Below are 27,074 nucleotides of genomic sequence, written 5' to 3' on the forward strand. Positions count from 1 at the left end.
TGGCGCTGCAGATAACCAGACTGACTGTTACTGTGCAATCTAAATAAAGGCAAGAGAGGCGGTATCTGAAAGACCAAAAATCCAGGTCTTGAGGGCTCGTCTAAACAGATCTTCCCGTTGGATTGCCCTCAGTTCCTTTGGCAGATGATTCCAAGCTTTTGCTCCCAGTATCGTGGCTGACTTCCCTCCTTTTGATGACAGTTTAAACCTACCTATAGCTAAAAGATTAGCCGAGCTTGATCGTAGTGTTCTAGTCGCGATGTAAGGTTTAAATCTGGCGGAGAGATAGGCAGGGCCGACTCCTCGTACAGCTCTAAAGGTTGTCAGAAGAAGTTTGAAAAGGATTCTTTTAGGAATTGAGAGCCAATGCAGGATCTTCAGAGCAGCTGAGGCCGATGATTTACGGGGGAGTCCCAAAGCCAATCTAGCAGCTGCATGTTGGACCACCTGAAGCCGTCTCAGTCCCAACGAGACGGCTGTTGCAGTAGTCCAACCGTGACAGTATGAGAGCTACTGTTACCGTTTTCCTTGCTGCTGATGGAATGAGATTGAAGAACTTTTTCAGTGTACGAATATAACTGAAACAGATCCCCGTTAATTTTAAGACATGTGGCTTGAATGAAAGTGAGGAGTCAAACAGAACTCCCAGATTTCTAGCAACCTCAACAGTTGATGGGGGGGCTGCGATATCCTCTGGCCACCAGTCTTTGGGTTGAAACGTATTGTTTTTACCAATGGGAAGAATCTCTGTTTTATCGGTGTTACAACAGAGATGGTTGTTAGACATCCATTTAATGATCGCTGAGAAGCAAGCTTTAAAATTCTCTTCTGCTGATGTTGATCCATCCTCCAGAGACAGAATGAGTTGGGTATCGTCGGCGTAGGATGTGGTCTCAATTCCAAAGGAAGAGATCAATGAGATCAGTGGAGCCATATATATGTTGAACAACAGGGGACTGATAGAGGCCCCCTGAGGGACTCCCGTAGAGACAGTGCGTTCAGATGACACACAAGATCCCAAGGAGACGACCTGTTTCCTGTTAGACAGGAAGGATGATATCCAGTCCAATGCCCGGTTTGTGATGCCGCATGATCTTAATCTGGCTACCAGGATATCATGGGAAATGGTATCAAACGCGGCAGACAAATCCAACAGAATCAAGACTGCCTTCCTGCCACTGTCCAAGATGAATTTTAGGGTGTCAGATATCTCGAGTAAGGCTGATTCTGTCGAGTGTTTGGGAGGAAAACCCGACTGTCGAGGATGAAGGATAGTTGCAGATTCAGTGAAGCTGGCAAGTTTCTGACATACTATTTTCTCAGTGATCTTGCCCAAGATAGGGAGGAGAGAGATAGGCCTATAATTGGATAAAATTGAGGACTCTACATTCTGTTTTTTTTTTTAACGGTTTGACAATGGCAAATTTCCAGTCCCTGGGGACAATACCCAAGGCGAGGGAGGAGTTCACTATACCATTGATAACTGGATTAACCACATCGATAATATGATGTAGGAAAGTTGGGGGGCATACATCCAATGGTGAACCTGATTTGCAGGCTAAAATCACCTCTTTTGTTTGGGCTAATGTGGCAGCTTGAAATGATAGCATAACAGGAGGGTTGGAATTGGACTCTGATTCTCTTACGTCAGTAAAATCTTCTGATTTAAAAGTCTTAAAGTTCCTTTGAATGTTTTTAACTTTGTCTTCAAAAAAGCATGCAATTTCATTGCAGAGTGCCACAGACGACGGTATGGTGGAGTACAGGGCCTTAGGATCAATAAAAGATTTTACAATTTTAAATATTTCTTTTTGATTGTTCTTGGCTATAGTAATTTTATTGCAAAAGTATTCCCTTTTTGCAGTATTAATGGCCAGCATATATTTCTTCCTGAAAGCTTTGAAGATAAGCAGGCTGGATAGTTCATATCCCCTCCTCCACTTACGCTCCAGCTGCTTGCTATGTAGGTGGAGATCCGCTAGGTCCCTGGAAAACCAGGGATCATTGTGGATCTTCCTTTTGGATATTCTAGTACCTCTCCTAGGGGGTTCCAATTTATTCCCAATGGATGTGATCCAATTAAACAGCCTGACTGAGTCCTCTAAAGCGAGCAGTGTAGGGTGATTGTTCAACAGTGAGTAGTGTAGGGTGCTTGTGGAACAGTTAGTAATGCAGGGTGCTTGTGGAACCGTGAGCAGTGGAGTGCGCTTGTGGAACCGCGAGCATCGGTGGGTGCTTGTGGAACAGTGAGTAATGTAGGGTGATTGTTGAACAGTGAGTAGTGTAGGGTGCTTGTGGAACAGTTAGTAATGCAGGGTGCTTGTGGAACCGTGAGCAGTGGAGTGCGCTTGTGGAACCGCGAGCATCGGTGGGTGCTTGTGGAACAGCAAGCAGTGTAGGGTGCTTGTGGAACAGTGAGTAATGTAGGGTGCTTGTGGAACCGCGAGCAGTGGATGGTGCTTGTGGAACCGCGAGCATCGGTGGGTGCTTGTGGAACAGCAAGCAGTGTAGGGTGCTTGTGGAACAGTGAGTAATGTAGGGTGCTTGTGGAACCGCGAGCAGTGGAGGGCGCTTGTGGAACCGCGAGCATCGGTGGGTGCTTGTGGAACAGCAAGCAGTGTAGGGTGCTTGTGGAACAGTGAGTAATGTAGGGTGCTTGTGGAACCGTGAGCAGTGGAGGGCGCTTGTGGAACCGCGAGCATCGGTGGGTGCTTGTGGAACAGCAAGCAGTGTAGGGTGCTTGTGGAACAGTGAGTAATGTAGGGTGCTTGTGGAACCGCGAGCAGTGGAGGGCGCTTGTGGAACCGCGAGCATCGGTGGGTGCTTGTGGAACAGCAAGCAGTGTAGGGTGCTTGTGGAACAGTGAGTAATGTAGGGTGCTTGTGGAACCGCGAGCATCGGTGGGTGCTTGTGGAACAGTGAGTAGTGTAGGGTGCTTGTGGAACAGTGAGTAATGCAGGGTGCTTGTGGAACCGTGAGCTGTGGAGGGCGCTTGTGGAACCGCGAGCATCGGTGGGTGCTTGTGGAACAGCGAGCAGTGTAGGGTGCTTGTGGAACAGTGAGTAATGTAGGGTGCTTGTGGAACCGCGAGCAGTGGAGGGCGCTTGTGGAACCGCGAGCATCGGTGGGTGCTTGTGGAACAGTGAGTAGTGTAGGGTGCTTGTGGAACAGTGAGTAGTGTAGGGTGCTTGTGGAACTGCGAGCAGTGGAGGGCGCTTGTGGAACCGCGAGCATCGGTGGGTGCTTGTGGAACAGCGAGCAGTGTAGGGTGCTTGTGGAACAGTGAGTAATGTAGGGTGCTTGTGGAACCGTGAGCAGTGGAGTGCGCTTGTGGAACCGCGAGCATCGGTGGGTGCTTGTGGAACAGTGAGTAGTGTAGGGTGCTTGTGGAACAGTGAGTAATGTAGGGTGCTTGTGGAACCGCGAGCAGTGGAGGGCGCTTGTGGAACCGCGAGCATCGGTGGGTGCTTGTGGAACAGCGAGCAGTGTAGGGTGCTTGTGGAACAGTGAGTAATGTAGGGTGCTTGTGGAACCGCGAGCAGTGGAGGGCGCTTGTGGAACCGCGAGCATCGGTGGGTGCTTGTGGAACAGCAAGCAGTGTAGGGTGCTTGTGGAACAGTGAGTAATGTAGGGTGCTTGTGGAACCGCGAGCAGTGGATGGTGCTTGTGGAACCGTGAGAGGTGTAGTCACGGTAGTTCTTAATGTTTCTGATCCTGCTCCCAGCTGGTGACCTAAGGCCTCTGTGACAACACTTATCTGTTTTATCCTCAGATTTGGTTTGGATGTCCCCGAGCCTGTGCTCCTCTGCTGATGCAGTTGCCTGCTCTCTCTAAAAGGCTCCACTGCTCCTTGGAGCTCAGTCTGGTCTGTGTTAAATATTTCAAAGAACAGTGCAACGAGGAAAGTGGCGAATATGACACAAACTCAGTGTCACCGAAAGTGGGGCACAATGAAACACCACTGTCACATGCAGTAAAAAGGAACATTTCAGGCGATTGTACACATCGCTCTTCCAGATGCAAGTGGCAATTTTCACTCTGAAAATACAGACGGCAAAGACAAATACTCACAAAAGTAGAGTACACAAACAAAGACTAGGCAAACATGTTTACCTGTAAACACATGCATCTGCAAGCGAAGCCCAAACCACGCCCAGCTCAATCCCTCCATCGCAGGGCTGGCAGACATGATCCCTCCTCAAGCCCTGGCGTGTTTGAGAGCCTGTGCCTCTTGGTGGGGTTAGCTTCTGCTCCATACCTTTGTAGGTAAATATTTTTGTGTTTTGTCTTTATGTTTTTAATGCATGCCAAAGGAGGGTAGCTGTTCCTATAGAAAAAAGTGAGAAATGCGGTTGGAATGGGTTATGATTGGGAAAATACCCCTTATCAGAAGATAGACCCTCACACACCTGAATGGGTGTCCTGCTTTATCATAGGGCTTTGTTCCTCGTGGGGCTGGTGCTGCAATGCCCGATGGGCCCCGCATGAGGGGTGTTTGGCAGAGTTCTTCTCTTTTTGCCGTTAGGATGAGTGAGGGAATGTGGAGGTAGGGTAGCAAGGAAAGTGAGATGTGTTTTAACAGTACCCTTTCCTGTTCTACAAACAACAGTGAGGGTTGCCAGTGGGATATTATGAACCGTGACAGTCTCAGAGTGTGTCTACTAAGGTCAACATGTTTCATGCCTGAATGGTCCAGGAGGCATCCGTGGCATTTCTTCATGACTGACAAATAAAATATCCCTACACTGCACCAGCTGAGGTTCGTTATACCTACATGTAGGATCCTATGTGAAGGATCTCTAGCTAGATCTCGACTTCCAACCCTGCTGGTGTTTGATAAATGCACCTTAGATCAGGGAAGAGAACTGCGTCTTAGCTGCGGCTCAATGTAGTCCCAGGCAGATTTGCGTTTGTGATCTACCCCTCTCTGCCCAATTGGACGTATCCAGAAACGTCAAGGATCCACATGAGTAGAAAGCCCTCTGATGGAACATGCCACCTGTTCAGGTGTGTGAGGGCTCTGTCTTTTGATAAGGAAGATTTTCCCAATCATAATACATTCCAACCGCGCCTTTCACTTTTCTCCATAGGAACAGCTACTTTCCTTTTGCATGCGCGCTTCAAGATGAGAGCATGGGTGCTGGACCTTAAATAGCTCCTTGTTGCCCCTTTTCCTCATTGATTTTCTTAATTTTTGCAGCCTGCGATTTTGCTGTCTTATTACCAGTAAGTAGGACTGGGGGGAGAGAGGCGCCTTCAGAGTGCGAGAAGGGTTTATTGCATGCAGTTCGTGCACTAACTACCAAGTGACATATATTTGATTTATGGACAGGAAAACAACGCATGAAAAAGGTACTATTTATAGGCCGGGCTTCACCATCTGCCAAGAAAATATTTCTGGCCCAGTGGGCAGCAGATCAGCGGGGAGCTGGAATATTGTGGATGCAGCATGTGCATATATTAGAGAAATGTGACATTTTAAAGGAGATTGAGACATTCCTAAACAGACGAGAACTGGGAAGTCATAGCTTTTCTGTTGAGAAGCGCTCTTGATTCTCTTCCGTGGCCATTCAGACTACGTGTGTGTGTGTGTGAGTGCGTGTACGTGCGTGCACGTGCGTGCATGTAGGTTGGACATGGCCCTTCTTAGGGGATTTCCCTAAAACATTTAGCTTTTTTTCCTCCTGAAGTTTGCTGATTCTCTTTTAGTGGCATTAGGTCTCTGGGCACGTTCCTACTGTAAATGCAGTGTGAAAGTGCACGCGCCCTTCCTACACATGTCAGGAAGTGGTGCTTACCTGATATTTCTAAACATGCCTCAAGCCTGCCATTGCAGGCCTGTGTGTGCATTTGCCCTTATGCTCAAGTTGACCTTTCTATACCTCTGGCCACTGCTTAGGGGACCTTTCACTGCCACTAGAGCTCCCCTATTGTAAGTCTTGAGGGGTGAAGCAGGTGGTAGGTGAAAGGCAGGGCAGGTACACATGTTCCTTTCCCAGGTAGTGAAGAACCCCCATGTGTGTTTTCACTTCCTGTGAGGTTTGCTCTTCCCATAGGTTAACATGGGGCAATGGCTGGGATTACTTTAAGCTGCAACAGTGGAGCAGCCTCATAATGTTCCCTAATATTGGACTCACAATGACAAACCCTCTCCTGTGGTAGAGGTGGAATTTGTCATGGATAGCGTAGAAATGCCACTTCTAGAAAGTGGAGTTTGGGGGAGCACATGTGTGCATTCGCCAGCAAACAGCCATTAAACACTGGGCATGCAACTGGAAAGACAGACCTCTGTCATTTAAGGGCCTGGCTGGATAGATTGGAGGGACAGGTTATGACAGTTGGTCTCTAGAGCCAGATTGTGGCCCCACTAAAGATTAGGATCTGCATTCCACGGCCTCATTGCAGACAGGACTAACATTCAGGGGAGGCATCTGTGGTTCAAAGGAAGCCTTCTGAATCACCCCTACTTCAAAGGCACACTACAGTATAACTACTGGTGCCAGGCTTCAGCAGGGTAGAGATACACTTGTGGGGACGTGGATCCAGATACAATGCAACTGCGTGGTGCACGTTGCCAGAGGACTCTGTTGTGCACAAGGAGGAGACTGCCATTGGAAGGGACTGTGCACACTTCCAAAATAGAGGCTGGCCTGGAATGACTACCTGCTGCTGAGTGGCACCCTGAAGTGTGCTCTCCAAAGGCTTGTTGGCTTGCCCCTTGTTCTCTTGTGGAGGTCTCAGGGACATCAAAGACCTCCCACAAAAGATCCACACCATCTACGTGTGACCCCTGACGAGCGGTGCCCTCTTAAGTGCCCACATCGTCTGCTGGATCCCAGTTGGTAGTGCAGCATGAGCGTAGAACTAAGTATTGTGCCTGGAGACTGGATTGTCTTGTGCAGAGCCCCAAAAGCACTGTTCGCTTCTAAGGCGTGTGGCCCCTGCATCATGGGGGCCTCAACATGCATAAGCCTCTTGGTGGTGAGCGTATTCACCAGTTGCGGGATCCAGCGTGGCCGGCTTCGTCGATCGTGCCACATCTCCCTTGTGCTACATGCCGTCTGCATGCTCATTGCATGCTGTGTCCAATTAACAGGATGCAACCCTTGGAGGGCGGGCATCACCGTAGCAGTACCTCATTCTACCTCATGCAGCACTGCTAAACTTGCGCCTGTTGTGAATGGAATTGTCTGATGCAACTCGTATCAATGTGCACCAGTCATTGTGCCTCATTTCCAGGGAGGTATGGAATTTGCAACTCTTCGTTGTGTGTGACTGGTAGTGTCTGGTGCGACCCATATCAACCAGCACCAGACGTTGTGCCTCATTTCCAGCGAGGTTCAAAACTTGCAACCCTTCTCTGGTGCGCCTCAGATCAGTTCGCACAAGATGTTGTGCCTCATTTCCAGGAAGGTACCGAGTTTGCTACTCTTCATTGTGTGTGACTGAAACTGTCTGGTGAGACTTGTATCTACGCTCACAATATATTATACCTCATTTCCAGGGATGAGCAGAGGAGCAGATTCGTGTTCCGTTGTGCCCGGAGTACCTTGGTGCTACTTTGATTAGCATGTATCTGACGGGGTGCCTTCTTCTTCCAAGAGCATCCCCTGCTTCACCCCCCATTCATTGATTGTACCTTTTGTGCCCTCACTGCAGTAGATCAACTACCCTCTCCTCACCCGGCCCCAACGACTTTTTGTTGCCCGGTAGTAATGCCCGAATTGGGCCTGGGTGGTGAGAGTAATTGACTGGGCAAAGGAACACTTCCTAAAGCGATTGGAAGTGGGTCAAGACACTGCAAGAGCCCGCCCCTGTGCTTCGCTGAACTGAGCTGGTGCCGGAAGGCCAATTGTGGGACCCTTTAATTAAATGAGTATCTCTCTTAGCCTGCTTCTGCTTTGCATACCATGGGTGAACTTCCCAAGTCTCAGCCAAACCCCTATTTGTCAACTGCCGCCTAATTAGCTCTGCTACTTACCACCACCTTCTTCCCTGGGACCCTGACTAGGTGTGACTCTGGCTGCAGTCAGCCTAGTATCAGGGGGAGGGTTGTTTATCTGCAACCTGTGGGCGCAGGGTAGTCGGGATTAGCTGACGGGTGGAGGAGGGCTTGGGACACGGGGTCCGCATTTGTATTATCTATTGACCTGTCGGGTATCGTTGCACCGCATTACAGTGCTGTGTCCCTGTGTGTTCGTGTGCACTCCATACGGACCTGCCTGATATCCTTTGCACCACATAGCGGCGCTGAGTGAGTGTATGGGAGTGGCTTCATGAGGACCGCCTGTTCTTAATCACACCGCATGGCAGTGTTGCTTTAAAAATGGATTCCTTGCTACTGTACTACGTTTAACATTGGGTTTTACCCATGCGGCCTTGGCCTGCCGTGCTGTTTAAAAGTGTTGTAATTATCTGTGTGTACACATTTGTGATATTGTTGTGATCTGGGGCGCACCCTAAAACTGTGTGTTATTGAATTGTAATAATTGTCAGGGTCGGCCTAGTTCTGACAACGTTCCGCACGGCATAAGGGTGCTGGGGGTAAAGTTGAATCTTTCCCAAGTGTGCATATTACTGATGTCGTTTTAACACGGTTCGGCCTAGTACTGCTAGTGATGTTTCCAAATGTGATTAGGCCATAAATACATGATGTTCATGTTGTGTTAATTAATGTGTGTGTTTAATACAAACTTTATTTACACACCACGTGTGTAGTTTTTTTTTCATTTTTATGATGCTCCGTGTGTTTATTGTGTGCTGTACCAATGCTTTACACATTGCCTCTGTGGTAAGCCTGACTGCTCAGTGCCACGTTACCCGGAGATGAGCGCCGGTTATACAGTGTGTGTATTCACCCACCCCTGACGGGAGTTGTAGATTCTGCCTGGCTGGGGGCACCGCCTCAGCCAACCAGAAAGTCCCAGCGCCACCAATGCGTGTGCATGCACAGGTGTTCACTGCCAGGATTGTAGCTGTGGGGGGTGTTTAGGGTGTTACACCCCGCAGCAAATGCATTATTTAGTACATAGTTGGGTACAGGAACCAGAGCAGATTCTGTCCTATGATGAAGGCGGACCCCTAGAGCAGTGGGGCTCCCTAGAAAAGGACCCCCCTCTGCCTCCCCCCCCCCCCCCCCGCCCCAAGGGTTCACTGAGACACTGCATTCTTGGAAGATGTCCCCCGAAGTATTCAGAAATGATAGTATCTTAAAGGTTCAAATTCATCGGTGAGGGGAGATGGGCCAGGGCCTCAGGTGGGGGTGTGGCCTAAGAGCCAGGCCCTTTAAAAAAAGGCGTGGCCTACAAACGTAAAGGCGTGGCCTGAGCACGTGGATTAGAATCCTATACCTCACAAATGCATACATAGAAATGCGTTATTGGTCATACCTAGTGCCAAGTGCATCTTATAGTAACATAGCGCAGAGGGTTAAGACACCAACTGAGGAGACGTGTAGCCAGCACGAGTCAACTTCTAATAATGTAAAATAGCTCAGGGGGGTAATATCCCTGCTGCAGCGCGCTGCATGCAATCTGCAGCCTTACAGGCTTGCACTGTAGACGGTTTCCCGTGGATTGTTTTAGAGATACACGTGTCATCAATGGGGGGAAGATAGCTCAGCCGGCTATGCACATGATGCACAGATCTGTTTGTAATGTCTGAGACCCCGAAGAACTAATCCAAACATGCATGTGTCTGACTGGTGTCATGAGCGCCATTCATGTGGGTGTGAGTTAACACCTTTTATTAAACTCGGTGTGCTGGTCACGTGATCATTATTAGAGTTACTCGTGAACCGTCAGCACCTCGCATGTGATGTGAAAGTAGGAGACGCGCTGTTTTCATTTGAAGTGCACGACGCCCACGCCAAGGATGACTTACAGATGGCATCCGTGCCCACTCTGAGGGCCTTTGGATCAGCCTCCTTCAGTCATTGGCTTCTTTTACTCCTGGGTAGTCAGCCGTTGGCTTGAAACATTGTCAATCAGATCTCAGATCCGCCCACAGGTGTCTTTTACAAATAGAAAAAGAGTTCTGCCAGGGATTATTTGGAATACTTTTATCTGTTAATAGGTCAATGTTATCATCAGGAAAGCAGTGGAAGACAGACAAATCATACCCGAAAATGAAGATAATGCATTTGTATTTCAATCAACAAATACAGAAACTGATCATCATAATGTAGTCAAACGTAGGTGCTGTTAGTGACGACGCAGTCAAGTGCAGTACAGTGAGCCGTATAATGCAACAGAAGAAGTGCAAAGAATGAGTATTTACAATATGTACATTGGGCCATCACCCATAGGGTACATAAGTAACTCAAGTGCAAACCCAAGGGTATGAGCATTTGAGTTTGGAGGTCCTTCATTTAAAGATACAGGCAGACCCATTAAGTGTCGATGTTTCGACCCCTTTCAAGAACAATCATCTTGGTTCTTCATCAGGACAAAAAACTGGAAGCATCCTACAGAAAGAAGTACACAGACAATCAGTCTAAACCTATCTGGAAAAATGCTGAGTTGGAGTACACCGAAGACAGAACTGGCTCAGCTAACCAGAGCAATCTGGATCAGAATATCTCAAAGATAGTGCTTGTCAATCTCTTGATTGTCTGCGTACTTCACTTTGTAGGTTGCTGCCAGCTCTGCGTCCTGATGAAGATGGTTCTACCCAGATATTTAATTGACAGAGTGCGCTCTTACTTCCATCGCTACTTTACGGCATTTTAGCCCCAGGACACTCCTTGGAGTAGAAGCTGCGCTATACAAATACCCCGACATAGACATAGACACCAGCCGAGCCTGCTGCGAGACTGCTCTGGCCTCTTAAGAGAGACAAGGTTCACAAGCATAGCCTGCTGAAAGACCCGCCGGGCCTCTCACAGAAAGGCAAGCTGCCCTAGCAGAGCCCGCTGAGGGACAGGAATGGGCTCACACAGAGAAACAGACTGTTTGAATGCAGCCTCCTGAGAGACTGAACTTGCTAAATGAAACAGATAGAGTAAACAAAGTACAAACACATGAACGGGAAGGAAGCTTATGGCAGGTAACCAATGAGAAACAAGGAAATGAGAGTGACAATGAAGCAACCTAATGGTTGTAATGGGCGGGCCTCAAGCCCACTGAAGAGACTGGACATGCGCTGTTGAGGCGTGACCTAAAAACACAAAAATGCAGGTACATTGTATCTTGAAACTTTCAGAGGGCTTGGTTTATGATTCAAAGATTCAAAGATCACTTTACAGTTATGTGTCTCACGGGTTGTAAGTTAGAATATTGTGTACAGGAAAATCGTATGATATGAATTTTATTTCATAACTATATTTTTTTTTAAATCTGGTTATTAACTGAGTGGGGTAATGTTTTTGTAAATGATATTTAGAACTCAATTTTTAGGCTAAGTGATATTCTGACAAGAAGAATATTTCTGTATCAGTCTTTGATGGGTTAGGCAATAGAGCAAAGGAAGATGATGGATTTGCCCATGATCACACAATGGAGTCAGAAGGTCTAGCTGGGATTACAATGTCAGTATCTTGAACCCAAAGTTTCATTGGCCCCTAGACCATCAGTCACGTAGAGAGGATCTCATTGTCCTGATGCAAGCAGGAGAAATGCCCCCTGTGACTTCTGGGGTTTCACAACAGGAGGGTTAAGCCCTCCAATACAAGTGCACAGTTAGAAGAACCTTAACATAGGGCCCCATACCCCGGGGAGAGTCAAAAAACAGAGTTACAAGGATTTTCTATCATTTACACCACACATCATGAGACACACCTATTTGGAGTGATCAGTCATTATGTTTGTGCTTGCACTTAAAACAGGGACAAGGACACAGTCAACGCGTTTCACCCCAAAACATGAGGACTTCTTCAGGGCAAAAAATTTAGAGACATGTTGAAAGTCACAGGATGGTATTTAGCAGGGAGTTAATATCAAATTCCTTCAACATGTATTCCATACAGCATTTAGTGTATGGCCTCAAATTACAGACATAAAGTTTCAGGAATAAGGAAACATTAGAAAACAGTTACATCTCGAGTCCCCGTGTCTATTTCCAGCATAAAGGCTCAGTTTCTCCAAGATATGCACCACAAGGAAGGGGTATTTGTATACAGCAATTATCGGGGTTCAGTGGGCCCCTCTGCCACTGCCCCACTGCACCAATGGTGGCCATGGGCCCCTGTGCCACTTCCCCGCTGCACCAATTGTGTCCATGGGCCCCTGTCGCGCTGCACCAATGGTGGCCATGGGCCCCTCTGCCACTGCCCCGCTGCCCCAGTGGTGGCCATGGGCCCCTGAGCCACTGCCCTGCTGCACCAATGGTGGCCACTCCCCCGTAGACCATATCTCCACCTTCTGGATAGGGAATGTCTCTTTCTCAGACTGCGCTTCGGGTGTCCAGGGCTGTGTGTTGAAATTGTGCTCTAAATGTAATCACACATGGCGGCTCGGCCTGGGCGCCCTGAAGCCCTGCTTGCCCAGCCGTGAATGGCACCGCTCTAGCATGAAATTCACTTCTCTCATTACAACTCAGTAGGTCTCTGCGGCCTGGTTTTACATTATCAATTTGAATATAAAACTGCCTTAAACAGAATGTTTAAGTAGACGTCTCAAACACACTTCCAAGGCTAGGCTCGTGCCTGTAGAACGAGAAAGTATGTTCGCCAGGGCTCCTTCCGTTCCACTGCAGTTTCCAGGCGCTACGTTGGCACTGTATAGGGACAATAGATTCCAACTGTTCCATTTTTAGCATTTTTTTCTCTTATTATGTAATCAAGAAAATAGAAATGCACGATTTCTGAATGGTGATCGCTGTGACGTCTGTGAGGCAGGGAAGTGACGTCACGCGCAAAGACGTCTGCTATCGCTCTTACCGACCAAAATATATATATATATTGTGTTTTATTGGAAGTTCAATGAAATTGATCGCCGGAAACGGCTCTGTCGACAGTACGCAAGCGTTGGTCATTTAAAAACGGGTGGGTCGTGGAGGGGCGCTTTAAATTATAGCGCCCACCATTGTTCACACGGCCTGACGTGCACGTCCATCAGCATTCTGGTGTGGAAGGAGCGTTGCTTATGGCTAGGACTGCCTGGTAAGGTAGATCTGCATGAAGGGCAGTTCTGGGCAGCAGTCTGTGATTTGGGGCAGTTCACCTGCCGGTGTTACAGGGAGCTTCTAGGTTTCTGCTCAGTGATACCAGGTGGGGGGCTGGAGGCTGGCAGGTTCCAGAGAGACTCTTCTGAGCCTGAGCTTCTCTATGTGAGACCCCCCCCCAATGCCCCCCACCCGCAGGCATGGAAACAGGGGCCAGACGTACGTAGGTAATCGTTTATGATTACCAAATAGCAAAATTCTGCGATTCGCTATTTGGTAATCAGAAACACCCATGTACAAATGTCTGGTTAACACATTTTGCGATTGCCAAAGGTTGCAAATAGACCTACCTCATGAATATTAATGAGGTAGGTCTCGGTGTGCAACAAATTGGGAATTACAAAAACCACAGGGATGGTGAACTGCTGGGTACCACGTTGTCTATGATTGCTTTTACATAAAACAATCATTAAAAAAAAAAAATAACATATAACCTGTTATCCTTAAAGGAAAATGGGATGTGGTTAAAAAAGAAAAATTAAAAGTTTTCTTTTCATTTTTTAAGAGTAGGGAGTGGTCTGTGGGACCTCTTCCTGCTCTAAAAAACATTTTCACCAACATTCACAAAGCGGAACGGGTCCCTGAGCAACCCCTTCCCATTTGCAAATGGATTACCACCTACTTGAAGTAGATGATAAAATGTGAATGTTTTGCGACCACATTTTGGTCACAAAACAATCACACACAGAAACCTACGACTACACACACGCTACTTAAACATTACCCATGCAAAACACAGAACGTTAGCACATGGTTCGGGATTTCACGGAACAGCACAATGTCAAATGAGATGGGTCATTAGGTCTTCTCTCGGCGATAATTCAGCCCTACAAAGCTAGGAGGGGACTTCGCTCGAATGATATCCACCTGGCCAACATCCCCAGAATCAAACGAGCAAGAAGCGGCGGTCAACTCTTCTCTCTTAATGCCGGCAGGCTCTGGAACGCTCTGCCCCTCCACCTCAGGAAAGAGACTGTTCATCTTGCCTTCCGGAAACAACTCAAAACCCTCCTTTTTCCCTGAACTCTGATGCCCCGTCGGATTACGAGTGCCCGCCTAGCGCTGGGAGGCCTTCTGGTAGCCATGCGCTTTACAAATGTCCTTTCATTTCATACTATCGTTGACACAGATGAAAAGGTCTGGTCAACTACATCAGGTCACAAAACACGGAATGCTGCCACCGCTATCTTTTATGCTGAACCCAGGATATGGATAGCGGTCCTACATCCACTCTGAGGGCAGGCATGGCGCCCCCTCATGGTGGTCACAGGACATGTCCTGGACTTTGCGCTGTCTGGGGCAGGCTTAGGCTTCTGTGCACACGTTAGATTAGCATGCCGCCAGGGTCAGAATAAAAGTCAGGATACCAGGTGTTGTGCACTCAGGGAGGGGAACACACCCATGTGCCCTGCAGGGGGCATTCCAGTCCCAACTGAATTCAATGCTAGAAACAGCGAGACTGCTCACCTCATTCTCACGACTATCAGAATGCTTAGTATAGCGCTATCCTTCAGACAGACATGTCTTATCTTTCTACAGCTTCCATCCTCAGGTGGCATGCCCTCTCCAAAGCCTCCCTCCACTCTCCATGAATATCTGACCTTGGTCTGACCTTGAGTTTTCTCTTTCACTTTTTTGACTGATCTCCCCCAAACCTCCACCTTCTGCATGCCTTCTTTCTCTGAGTACAGCCTACCCCCAGTCTCCCTTAATCTCTTTTATTGTGTTTCTGAAAACTCTCTCCCCCTCTTTGAAACCATATCCACGCACCCTGATGTTGGCATCTGTCTCTTCAATGCCGTTCATGGTCGGCGGCTGCCCAGCTGGGACTGTTAGTGCTGTGTGTAAGGGATGTCATCGTGTGAATGTGATGATCAGTGGGGCGGAGGCTGGGCAGGAACTCACCCTTCTCTTGGTGGAGAATCCGGAAGTCTACACATATCATCTTCAGTAATCTACCAGTAATGAAGTATCTCCCTGCATGAAAGCAAGGGGCATATGTACAAGCCCCTATCACCACCACAACGTAACTTTCAGTGACGTGATGGCAATAGGGGCCTTCCCTTCTTTACAAGGCAGCATTAAGGCACAGAATGAGGCTTAACGCTGCTTGGTAAATAAGTCCCCCGTTCACGCTGTATTTAGCATGAAAGGGGAGGGCAATGGGGGTTGTGCTTTATTTCTCCTAGTTTTTGCTGGTTCCATGTTTGCCGCCTTGTGCAGCACACATAGAAACAGCAAATCTTGCACATAAACAATCATTTTTTTAAAAATGCCGTTTTGCAACTTCTATGTGTGCTGCATTAAGCGGTACACATAGAAGTTACAATACGGCATTTAAAGATTGTTTGTGTGCAGGAAGGGACACCTTCCTGCACATAAACAATTTCCCCCTCAACACAGGCACCCTTGTACTATGGTGCAAGGGTGCCTGCGTTGGCGCTTGGCAGCTTAAGTTAATGCCAGAGCAGGGAAAAACGCAGGGCTGCACCATATTCTAGTAAATATGGTGCAGCCCTGCAGTTCTAAAGTGACGAAGAGTGTTGTTAGCCTTTTTGGCTTAATAACACGCTGCGCCACTTTATTGTACATATGCCCCCAATTATTGGAGAGCCCTTGTAGGCTGGACCCGGTGCCCGAGGCCCAGCTTTGCTGCTCAGACAGAGCTGCTTTTTCTTTCAATTCACAGCATCCACCTGAGCTCGGTGATGACTGCGCATGCGCCAGGGCCGGCCACAAGGCAGCTTGCTCGCAGGATGTTGGCTCCAAGGCAGGAGAGAGATCTGCATGCTGCATTTGGAGTCTCTGGCACCCAGTAGATTGCTGGAGCCCGCGACACCGAGTGAACTTCAGCCGATGCCTGAATTCCGGCAGTGCTCTGTGTGCAGAAATATTAATTTGGGAATCTGCACACTCTTGAAGATTCATGGAACAGCCTGCCAACTGCGCAGTGGCTTTCCTATGACGGATGAACCATCCAAGACTGAGGAACCAGCCCTGCCAAGTTTCTCGGGTCTATAAGTGATCTGCTGCTCCAGTCCAGTTTTTTTCTTTCAATTCTGGAACTTGTACTCATGTCTATGCCATTGCAAAACAGGACTGCAAGCCCTGGATTTCAAAGAAAAACAAGCATTGGCATAGCCAATAGGTCTCGCCTTTGGGACCGTATGTGTTTAGCCAGAACTTTTGGCTATGTTGTAGAGCATTGTGGCTGCTGTGCATTATGTTGAAAAGGTATAATAAAAAGTGTCAAGCATTTTTGTTACCTTTTACAAACGAAGACGACATTATATACATCTGAAAAACCTGATTAAAAAAATATTTTAACCTAAAAATGTCTTCTAGTTTTTCTGCACTTGCACTGCTGGCAACTTCTTCGCAATTCATTTTAGATATTGTCTCTATTGAAAGATACCATCTCCTGGTCTATATGTTTTACTATAAATACAAAGAGGCCCATCAATAACCTTCAAGCTGCAGCCGTCGGTCGCTGAAGAGATAAGCGCTGCAGTTGAGCGACCTGCAGTTTAAAGAACCGTAGTGAACGACACCCTTAACGACTCGGGGGCTCTGTTGTGTGGGGTAAGTCACTAGGAACCACACTAGACTGAAAAAGAAGGCGCTACGCGTTGGGCACCGATTGCACGCCAAGTGAAGGAGGGGCGTTGAAATACAACATGGATTCAGGCAGAAAAGACGCCACCTCTGAACCTAGGACATTTCATCCACAAACGAACAAACATAACACCAAGAAGTCAGACCTGTCAACTGGCCCTTGCCATCATAGTGGCTTTTTACCAGCTCTGGCCTCAGTCCCATACTTTTAAGGTTAAAAACAAAACGTGAAACTACGAGTGTCTGCGCGCTTTGGTGCTCTATGAAGAAACAGACCCACACGGGCTGACGGGCACTCTCATGATATGGGGCTGGGTCCCCGCTATAAAACAGAGCGGAACGAAATTAAGCGATGGCATTAGCCTATAGGAAGCCGAGTTCCTTAAACACCTCCATAAAGTCGTCTGGCGTGAACTCGGTATAAGAAAGCACATGGCACACTCAATAAACGTCCTCTTCGACAGTCGGTGTTGCTACCATAACGCGTACACAAGTGAACACATTGCGAGAGCAGCTGAATGTAAAAGAAGAAAAGAAAATCAAATTCGCCACTTTCCCCCCTCATATTGACTTGCTCCCGGCCACTCACCTGACTAGAGGCCCGCTCCGCTACAGACCCCCGCAGCGGAGCTCCCTGGGTGCTTCTCGCCGCGCGCCCTCCCTGCACGCGCACTGATCGGGAACTGCTAATGCCGAGCACATGCTTCCTCCCTTCTACCTGGCCAGCGAACCCTGGGGGAAACAAAGGCCACATACCAAGTGTATTTGCGTAAAAGGACAACAATCAACTAGGGCGGGGGATGTAGTGGAGAAGGCACACAGATCTCTGCGTGTGCCTAGACGCTGAGCGGGCAGGTAATAACAAACTCGTTGTTCCGAATCACTACCGATGGTTAAACATTTCCAGGCTCCTGACTTACATTGTGCTTAGATAGATCCCCTTGTATACAATTTCTGTCGCAAGCGAAGCACTAGCAGGGCATGCACTGTCGCAGGTGGAACCTAAAAACAGAGAGGTGTATGAAATCAGCACAAATGCAACAGCTGCTGCCATAAAAAGGGCTCGAGGTTTGATCTTGGACACCAGTCTCAGTAGCCCTTCTTTTCAGAAACAGAATAGGGAGGGTGAGGAGAGGGTATGTCAAGAGGAACTGGGAAGGGGCTGGGAGCAAGCATAACCGTTCCCAGTGCAGTGTGGACTGTGGAGGTATGTGTAAGAGGTCAGGTCCGGCTCACTGGAGGGGTGAAGCAAAGAGGACAAACGGCAGAGTATGCAGAGGAGCAGACAGCGAGTTAGAAAGGAGAGGGGCGTCAACACACACATACGTGTGCAAAAGTACTGAGAGAAGTCTCCTGGGATCTCACAGTAATGGGCTGCGAGGTGCTACACATGCGTACACCTGAGGAAGTAAAGAGAGGGTGTAGAGAAGGAGACAACGAGTTAAATAGGAGAGGGGTTGTCGACACACACATCGTGTACTGAAGTACTGAGAGCTGCCTCCTCTGACCTCACAGTACTGGGCCACGAGGAGCTACACATGCATACACCCAGGGAAGTAAAGAGGGGGTGAAGAGGATGAGACAACAAATTAAATAGGGGGTGGCCACATACGTATACCTACACTGAGAGTAGAGGGTTTGAGGGTTTTGGTGTAGTTAGCGCTATAAAAACTTCAATGCCAACAAATTAAGAACGGGTCATAAATAGCTAAGGGGAGCGGGGGGATATTACTCGCGCACAGCATGTGCTCTTACAACCCAGTGGGGCCTGTGCGAGTAAACATGCTCATTAGAGGAAGTGATGGTGAGTGCTTGGCAGCTCAGCCATGCAGGCGCTGCATGTAGTTACAGGGGTCCGGAGGGGCGGGGGGAACGTAATCATCACGGGGCTCCTCGAAATCTGCATGTCTATAAGTCTAATGAGGAAAGTTTACTCACTAGCTCAGGTCACCGATTGTCAGATAATCACCCCCCCCCAGAACATTAGCCGCACCTGGGGAGCTTGTAGGAAGTTCTCCAGAGCAAAGCTCCCCCTGGGGGCTCTGCAGGAAGGCGCTATGCTGACGCCCAACACGAAGCGCCTGTAGCCGGTGACGCTGCACTAGCTTTAGAAAGTAAAGTCATTTTTAAACAAGGAAAAATGCGAGCGCCATCTGTTTCCAATTAACGCGAATGTGATGGCATTGATACTCGCTCCCAAGCACCCTAGGCCAGGGAACAAAGAAGGTGGGACAATCACCCGCCTTGAACCAATTGTGTGCTGTCTTTTTAAGAAAGACGCATGCACAGGCCAATTGCAGGTTAATAAAAAAAAAAGCACAAGCATGTGTTTAGAGCTCAAAAGCCCTTACTAAATGCCTCGCAGAGCAGCGAATGCATGCTGGCTCTGGCGAGACCTAACAAGTGGGCTGGACCAGCACATCATTATTGGAACAGGGAAGTTTGGCAGCTATGTTCTGTAATGTTAAAATGATTTCTAAAGCGCAAGGCTGCCTCAGAAAGGGCCTCATGGCACTAGTTACAAAGATCATCCCGTTCCAGAGGACGCCAAAGTAGGTTCAGTAGCGGAGGAGCACCGAGACAAAAGTACTAATTAGGAGCTCTTCCCGCCCTGGAAACGTATGACCATGGGAATTCCGTGATTTACGATATTTTTACTATCGATGGACCAATAATCATGGTTAGTCCATCACTGCATGATAAGCACGCCTTAGTGAGAGTGTAAAAATACATTACACATGTGGTTTAATTTTTACCACTCACTTTTTCACTCTTGCACATTAATCACCACATTAATAGGTCCTGAAGAAAGTTCCATTTAATTTTTCTGAAGAGCTGAAACATGTCGACCTGACCTAAGGATAATCCAGACACTTACTTACAGTTCTGAAACATGATCCGCCTTATTTATAAACATACCCTGAGCCACTGGAAATAAAGTATCATATAGTGAGTTTCCCAGAGGTATTTTTAACATCATCACTTTCACTACATCATCACACAAAAAACAGCTCCACTGTAATCAGGTGTCGTGGCACAGTTGGGCTGCACTCGGCTACCTAACTGGGAACCCAATGATGAAGCATGACACCAACTAGGTTTGTGTGTGGGGGTTCTTTTAAACAATTCCTGTGGTGTGTGACACTACTTGGTTAACTAGTCACTCTCTAGTGGCCCATCTATGTTGGTTATTTGAATACTACATTGAGACAAGGACGGCCCACGTACTGTCCTAACTCTCTTGTTTATTTTTTGAACTAGTTACAAAGAAACACTGAAGTCCTTTCAGAAGGAGAAAAATAGAGAAGCAATCATGCATTGTAGAGTCACCAGCACATCTTTGTTCCCAGCAAAGTGCTGAAATGCAGCTTTTTGGAGGTACTGTTTGCTTGATAAGACAGCTTTATTCGGACTGCCACAAGGTCGTCTGTGTGGCAGCATAATGACAAGCACAGTATTGCTTGGGCACGGGGAAGGATGCCCATCCAACATCAGAAGTAGCAGAGCAGTCAACGGAGATGTTGATTTCCTGAAGTTTCTTAAAGTGATCGCATGCATGGAATGCCATAAAACAGGGATGAGTGTCTGCACCTGTCTGGTGTCTATGGAATGTATAGGTAAGAAAGAGTGATGTAAGCAGCTTGCTACCTAGTTGGTGGGGCTGTCCGCAGTGTAAACGTGTGCATGGAGTGCCTCATGAAAGGGATGAGTGCTACATATATGGTCCTGTCCTGAAATGTGGTGAGGGGTGATAATGCATGTATTATCCTATGATTGGGATGAGTGCTGTGGTGTAAGCATGGAGAGCCCTAGGAAGGCTGAGTGTAGTAGTGTGGAATACATGGATTCCCCTATTACAGGGTGAGTACAAATGTGTCTGGTACAGGGTCAATACGGGGATACACGTTGCATGGAGTGCCCTATTACAGTGTGGAAATATGGATTTTCCTGATCAGTTATGTCCCCTATCTTGGACCCCAACGGTTCTATGTGCATGTTACAAATACATGTATGTTCCCTCCCGTTCCAGTTCTGAAGACGCAAACACATGTGCGTCCACCGTCAACATGTCCTCTGTCAGATCCGCCATGAATGGGCTGGATATTCGATTCCTAAGTATGAAAGGCCACCGACTTTATATGGCTCAGTTACTCCATTTTTACAGTTCAGGCGAGTAGGCCCGATTCTGTCATCAAGCCTTTCCCTGCTCTCTGCCTCTGACAGCTTCAGCTTGAGCTCGCATCTGTATCCATGAACTTTGTCCTACTCCCTGTGCGGCTAACGGTGCCTGCCTCGGCCAGTTTTGCCTGCCTGCCAAGAAGCTGTATTTCACCTTCGAATTATCTACTTTGCTCCTCAGCCGATGCATTCCTGTCTAGTAGTTTAGGTAAACATTCCCTTCAGCTACCGAGCAAAGGGCCCGGCCTCTCTGTCCTCATGCAAGTAATTCATAGCCCTGTTACCATGGAAGGTTTCTGCCCCTTGCATCTCATATAGACACTTAGACGCTTGTACACGCACACACACTCAGTATAGAATAGATTCTGTCCGAGAGTCCTTCCCTTGTGGATAACATAGTTCTTTAAACATAGGATGTTAGATATGATTTGGGATTAGGTTGACTTGACCCCCCAGACTTTTTGTCTCCACATGTAGAGCTAAATGTCAAGTCCCCTTCACCCTCTAGTTGCGCGTCAATCACACGTCATGCTGCTGCGCGCGCATCTCTGCCAAGTATTTCTGCTGACATTGCGAAATCATCTCCAGGTATCCACCCACACATGACAAATTACCCATTATCATCAAGTGGACGCCCACATGGACGCCCACCTTCACGCCTACTAACACGCCCACATGCTCTTATCTCATTCTCTCTTGCTCTTTTGCTTACGTACAATTGAGAAATGTATATATACTGTACTCTGTGAATAATGTTTTGAGAATATTGAGAATACTTTTCAGTCCCGTCCAGATCCTTTTTTGGTGATGGAAATATTCTCCCTTTGACTCGAGTTATTGGAATAAAGCCCTTTATGAATCTGATACCACAGACTCAGCCTCTTGCTTTATGCATGATCCTATTGATAATATAAAAAATTATGAGAGCGTGATATTTTATTTACCACATAATGGCGCCCGAATAGTTTAATCTCTTTCCCCACACGCCGGAGATGAAGGTCCAGTTTTGCCCCCTTCCATAGCCGTGATGGACTTCAAGCGCGCACGTTGCGGGTCTTCCCGCCAACTCCCTCAGGCCAATGAAGGGGACAGACTGCGACCAGGCATCCATACGAGGCGATGAGGAACGCAGATTGTCCTACCCAGAGCCCACCTGCGAGAGAGCTGTGTCCGAGGTATACAGAGGCCCACCAGGTTTTCGAAGTCCCGACGTCCAGAGGGTCCGATGTCCGCAGTTTTCTGAAGTTGTCGAGTCGAGTCCAGTTCAGCTCCGTTGCGAGGCCTTCCGTTCCGAGCTACCCGGTGAGTACCATTGCTGGGGAGGCGTTCTGACGTGCACATAGGTTGTGCCGGTCAAGACGGATTTGGGTACACAAATCCGGTCTGCACTGTTTCAGCAGTGTATATGTACTGTTTAGCAGTATATCAAGTATTCCGAAGTATCTAGTTATTGTCGAGAATTATGCTTGGTGATTAGTTTTGCAGACGATCATCATTGTTGTTCATTTAAATGTTAAATGTTTAATGTGTTAAAACGTCCTGCATATTGTGGTATGAATGATTGTTCATTGTTGTCCTTTTTGTATTAAGTGTGTTCAGGATTAAGTATCAGATCAGTTGTCAATATGCTGCTCTTTTCAAAATTAAGACAGATCACAACTAGAAAAGGGGTACTCGAAGAAGCTGTTCCTATTCCTCCTAGGGACACTCCAGGGCACTTCATGTATCACAAACATGGCTTAGACGCCATATTATTTCTTGATTTATGGGTAGACTACACTAAGGAATTACCAGAAAGTCAGAGGTGGCCCGCAGCTGGGACCTGGGATGCAGATTGCATCATGAGAGTAGAAGAAGAGTTATGGAAAAAGACAGCCAGACAGTCACAGAAATATGACATGAATTATGGCGTAAAGAATAGCATAGACGCACAGAGTAAGCGCTCAGAAAAGAAGAGAAAAGTAGGGAGGATTCAGACAAAGCCCGAGAAAACGTGTTAGTTGAGGAAGGTATACGAGTAAAAGCAGGACAAGTAGATGGACAACGAAACACTCTTATGAAAGAGAAAATGTAGACCAGCTTGGAAGGATGCCATTGAGTTTTTGGCGCAAGGCGTCACATAGAAGGTCAGAGTAAGTGTTTCACGAAGCAGAGAGGAGTGGACTGGAGTCTGGAAAAGCCAAGGATGAGATGTTACAGGAGGAATTAGAGCTGGTAAAATGAGCGCAGGCTGACAGAAAAAGAAATACTGACGTTGCTGGTATTTATCCCGTCCTTTCAGAGGACCTAGCAAGAGTGGCCCCAGTAGAAAGACCAGTTAGAGTGCAACGGCAAGTACAGCGATACATATAATAATGATATAGTAGCCCAAAGGTTCTTGAGCCACCCACCAACTGAACAGCGCATAGCTGGTGTTTACATGGTCCAACATTTGACTACGTTGTCAATAGGAAATTGAGAGGGGTGCAGCTAGAGAAGGAGCAACTCCTGTGATTTGATGACACCCCTAATGTACAAAGTGTTAACGAAAAATAATTAGTGAAAAGTTTAGCTTGGAAAAAGAATTGTGGGTATTTCGAATTTGCAAATTGTTCATAAATACAGGTTTGTGTTCTTGATGGTCCAGTGAGCCAATGTGCTGGGTCAAGACGGTAAGATTATGACCCCCTGAGAGCAAATTGTATATAAAAATAATTTTTAAATTCGGCGAATTATTGCAGTTTTTATGGAATTGAGTAGTCTTTTTGTCTTTGACAGCTTCAGAGTGAGGAGAAGGTGGGGGCTGTGTAGAGCAGAATGTGATACAGAAATCGGAGACAGATTCTGACCTTGTAGCCAGTGTAGGTGGGGGCCGGTGAGAGGAGCAGAACAGAGGCACTGCTTAGAAAGCTTCTCTGACATCGCATCTGTGTAATGCCTGCAGCTGGAGAGCCTTGGGGCCAGGAGTAGGAAAAACAAAAAAAAGATGGCTGGCAGCCCAGGCTCAGGCCGCGCTGAGGGGCTATTTTTAGCTTCTCTGATAAGACAGGGCGGCTGAGAAATGTAAGTCGAGAAAGATTCCCTTGTTCTATTCTGTGCAAAACAAGTGTCCCGAGGAAATGTCTATGGAGAAGATTTGTTTTATTTTTTAGCAATTGTTATATTGCTTCTGGCCGGAAAGTAAAATGTTGCTCTTGCTTGGAATTTTAAGGGCTATGTGCCTATATAAAAACGATTTTCAAATTCAGACATTTTTGAATTGTGGCCACAAGCTGCCACCAGTTGCATTGGATAAATGATCCAGTGGTTACGGGTCTGTGAGGAAAGATGTGAGATGCATCTTCGACTAGGACATGAGGGTACATTGTGTACAAAGATGCATAGCTCATTTTTATAAAAAAAAAAAAAAAAAAAAAAAAAAGAGACAGGTTCGTGTGTTCGTCATTTTTTGATTATTGTTGCTGATCCTGTGTGTCAGACTTGACGCGGTCATCATTGGGATGACCCACTGCCAGATGGGGTTGTATAGGGCAGGTAAATAAGTTATTGATTATAAGCCTGACAAATTAAGCAGGCCAGAATGTTCGCATCTGAGCTGTAGGTACTGTAATTGCGCATCGCTGCTCATTTATATATGTTAGTGTAATTGTCTATGCTTTCTGTGCTTGGTATACTGATGGCTTGGCATATGTATTTTATATATGTTTTGTTTTTGTGTTGTATTGACCAGTCTGTTTAGCGTTTAATACAAAGTTCTCCTGTGCAAGTACAGAGATTGTCGTGACGACGGCGATCTTTGCACAGCGCTTGGCTGGAACTTGTTCACAATTACTAAATTTCACAGACATGATATTACCATTATCATGCTGTCAAAATAGCAGACAACACGTTATCAGTGTATGTCTAATTGGTGTTGGAGATGAATGAAACAAAAGAAAAAGGCTATGCAAGACTAAAATATTTTTCACATAACTGCCTTTCTCTTATAGACAGGCAGCCTCGGTCATATGTTTCCAGATTGGACATTAAGGAACAATTATGATCTGTGCACTCGCATCTTAACTCTTGAAAGGCCTGTTTTAAATAAGGACTGCCACCACAGAGTGACAAATGAGGCTCGGTATTTAGGGTAATGAGAAAATATCTGAGAGGATTTTCTTTTTAAAGTTTGCTTTAGTAAGCTCATTCTTGTGAGTGGTGGCCCCAAAAGTTGACTTGTTTTTGAATTAGGCTATTTATTGTATAGGTGGAAATTATTGCACAATGACTGATTTCTTTAGCAGATAAATTATTAATTATCAACATTAACAACTGTTCTTAAACTTGGTTTTCCGAATATTTAGGTGATTTAGCATTCCTATTAGGGCCTCCTAGCATTGATATTGACTTCAGGTTGGTGTAGGTTCATGTAATAGGGACATTAGCATATGAGATGTCATTTGGCCAGCTTATGAGCTAACACAATGAGGTTTGTACATTAATTTGAGGGATTTCTCGCCGTTTCACATACGCTGTGTATCTCCTATAATTTTGCTTACGCCCAGTAGCTACACACAGGGATTAATATTGTTGACAAGACACAGGGTTTGATAGTGTTTGACAGCAGTGAAATCTGTTTCAGATTTCCTCCTGTCAAAAAGGGGGGGAAGGAGGAGAATATTGGCTTTCTGCTGGCCCCTGAGGAGGTTCGCTTCCCGCTAGCCCCTTAAGAAATTAAGCCCCTTAGAAATTAGCCCCCTTAGAAATTAAGCCGAGGAAATAGGTATGGTGCTTTCCCCTTTTTCTCATGTTCTATTGTGATCTTTCAGGGGAATTAGTTGTGGGCACCGGAACGTATTCAATTGATTTCTGGTTTTTCACAGCCCAAGACACAAAAAGACTAAAGTCCTCAAGAACACACTGTGGCATTTGAAGAATTAAAGAGAGCTTTATGTCAAGCACCAGTTTTAGCAAACCCTGATTACAACAAATCGTTTATGCTTTTTGTGACAGAGCGGGATGGAACAGCACTATCTGTCCTAACACAAGCCCTGTGCTTATTTTTCTAGTACATTAGACCCAGTAGCACAGGCTTTGCCTGCGTGCCTAAAATAAGTTGCAGCAAAGGCCTTAGCCATAAGACAAAGTGACTCGATAGTGCTGGGCCACCCTCTAACAGTACAAGTACCACACGCAGTAGAGGTTCTCTTGAACCAGACACAAACACAACACCTGACTGTAGCTAGACTGACAGATTATGAGCTGACGTTATTTCAACCACACATAGAGATCAGACGATGCAACATACTGAATCCCGCTACCCTTTTGCCCTCCAGTACAGAAAGCGTTTCACCACACGACTGTGTTGAAGTAATACATACCGTGACTAAACCAAGACAAGACTTGACAGATGTTGCACTCCCAGACCCCGACCTAACACTATATGTTGACGGCTCATGCATGAGGACAGGGGCGGGAGAATTAGTGGCAGCATATGCAGTGACTACTGATACTGTAATAATAGAGACTAAAAGAATAGACATATTGTCAGCACAAGCAGCAGAGCTCATCGCCCTGACACAAGCGTGCATAAGAGCTAAGCACCTGAGAGTAAACATTTACACCGATTCTGTGGAGAGAAAGAGGTTTCTTGACCTCTCATGGGGCCAAGATACAGCATGGCCCCCATATTCAAGCCCTTCTGGAAGCGATACATTTACTAACAGCCATAGCTATCCTAAAATGTAAAGCACATACTAGAGCCACAGATACCATTTCCCAAGGCAATGATCTGGCAGACCGAACTGCTAAACAGACAGCTCAGACCCCACTAGACATGACAAAATCACAGATACTATCACTGTCCAAAGCCATGACAGTTAGGGATCCTTCCAGGGATGTACAAGACATTCAGACACATGCTACTCTAGACGAATTAAAGAAATGGTCGGAACAAGGAGGGGTACTGACTGATCAGGGTTGGATGAATAAGGGCAAATCCACATAGTTTCTTCCTGATTCGATGGTACAAGTGATTATAAATACCGCACATAGTCCTGCACACTTAGGAGAGAAAGCAATGATAGATAGCTTACAGAATATATGGTTCAACAAGCACCTGCGTGCAGCAGCGAAACAAAAGGTCAGAACATGTATGATCT

General features: G+C 46.8%; 1 protein-coding gene and 1 long non-coding RNA gene across 2 annotated transcripts in view; one reads left to right on the forward strand and one right to left on the reverse strand.

Annotated features, from left to right (window-relative positions):
- The window catches only part of LOC146863683 (uncharacterized), a 140,182-nt gene extending 122,698 nt beyond the window's left edge, over positions 1-17,484 (reverse strand). Inside the window, exon 1 of the long non-coding RNA XR_014976556.1 lies at positions 17,366-17,484. This is a non-coding gene — a long non-coding RNA (uncharacterized LOC146863683). The remainder of the gene's footprint in view (positions 1-17,365) is intronic.
- TMEM8B (transmembrane protein 8B) overlaps positions 1-27,074 on the forward strand; it is a 707,705-nt gene that overhangs the window by 39,427 nt on the left and 641,204 nt on the right. The gene's annotated exons all lie outside the window — the stretch shown is intronic.

The sequence above is a fragment of the Triturus cristatus genome, chromosome 2_1, assembly GCF_964204655.1.
Source record: "Triturus cristatus chromosome 2_1, aTriCri1.1, whole genome shotgun sequence".
NCBI lineage: Eukaryota > Metazoa > Chordata > Amphibia > Caudata > Salamandridae > Triturus > Triturus cristatus.